The sequence below is a fragment of the Rhagoletis pomonella genome, unplaced genomic scaffold, assembly GCF_013731165.1.
Source record: "Rhagoletis pomonella isolate Grant_MI unplaced genomic scaffold, Rhpom_1.0 Rhpom_scaffold_06226, whole genome shotgun sequence".
Lineage (NCBI taxonomy): Eukaryota > Metazoa > Arthropoda > Insecta > Diptera > Tephritidae > Rhagoletis > Rhagoletis pomonella.
The window spans coordinates 7,054-8,448 of NW_023464760.1; the positions used below are offsets into that span (position 1 = coordinate 7,054).

Consider the following 1,395-nt stretch of genomic DNA (forward strand, 5'->3'; position numbering starts at 1 on the left):
TAAACGTGAATTGTTGGTGAAAATGTTGGACCAAAAAGTTTCAATAAAATATATAGAAATTTTGGGCGGGACGAAGTTCGCCGGGTCTGCTAGTAACTTTATATAAGTACTAGCTTATACCCGCGGGTTTCACCCCGCGCTTTTATACAAATATGAAAAATAATTTAATGATGTTAGATTTTATTTCTGTGCCCATTTCGTTATAGCTCATTATTTTTTAAGCGAGTTAAGCTATTTAGGCCGTTTAAAACTATGAAATTATAAAATCTCTTCTGCGCGCTAGGCATACGAAAGATATCAATTCCTCTAAGTTTACCTTAAAATGTTTCCAGGTATACGACGCGTGAACGTGCAACCTTCTTGGAGGTTCCACGGCGAGTTCTAATATTTCCTGCTCAAATTTAGTAACCTGGCCTTGACAAAATACCACTTCTCATTACTGTAGCAAATGCCTCAAGAGAGCTTTAGATTATAAGGCCGAACCCGGCTCTCCCTTTTCCATTTAATGAAATTTATTCCGTCAGTACGGCACTTATAAAATAAATCTCCATAACAAATTTAAAATACTTCGAGAGATTTTCTATCCTTCCAGAGATATGTATTAAGAAGTTTTTAGTATGTATGGGAGGCGACATGCCTCCTTTTTGATGATGATTAACTGTAATCAGATTGAATTTAATTAAAACACCAATCGATTAATGCCAACATTGATTTCATATACATATCACTATACCAAGTTTCAGTTCTCTCCCACAAATACTTCCAGAGATATGTATGTAATATGAAAATTCCAATTTGTATGGGAGGGGCCTTGAGTTATCGGACTTACTTTCAGTCTAAGACCATCCTTCCGGAATCCGTAGTAAGTGTACTAAATTTCGTTCTGATCGGAAACCCGGTTAAGGAAGTAGCCTATTTTTCAGTCCAGGTCATAACCCATCTTTGAGCAAAATTTCATTTTCAAACAGGTGGCAATTCTTAAAAAAGTAGCCTATTTTCCAGTAGGCCTGGGTAACGGCGCAAATTTTTTGGCGCTGATACACTAACACCAGTGCCACTGCCGGAATCAGAACAGTGTGTTGGCACTATTGCGCCGATTGCGCCTCTTCAGGCAGCTTAACGCAGTGGTTTTCTCAGAGTTGCTTTGCCGATTCATACGACTGCAAGAATGATAGAATACAAGGTGGTGTTACTAGAACAGCTGATTGGATATTTTCCACAACTTTATATAGACGCGCCTTGACTGTAATTTTGGCGGACATTTACTGGCAAATTGGCGCATTTTCATCTTGCTTATTCCTGGACATTTTACAAGTAAGTTGATTAATGTCTTAAAATTTTTTCCAAACAAAATTATAATCGTGTCCTTATCGACAGGAGCTTATTCGTCCAAGC

At 37.8% G+C, this 1,395-nt stretch overlaps 1 protein-coding gene across 1 annotated transcript in view; it reads left to right on the forward strand.

The window, feature by feature from the left end:
* Window positions 1-1,031: 1,031 nt before the first annotated feature.
* LOC118755419 (zinc finger BED domain-containing protein 1-like) overlaps window positions 1,032-1,395 on the forward strand; it is a gene marked incomplete at its 3' end in the record, with an annotated part of 1,323 nt that continues 959 nt past the window's right edge. Inside the window, exon 1 of the mRNA XM_036490255.1 lies at window positions 1,032-1,314. The remainder of the gene's footprint in view (window positions 1,315-1,395) is intronic.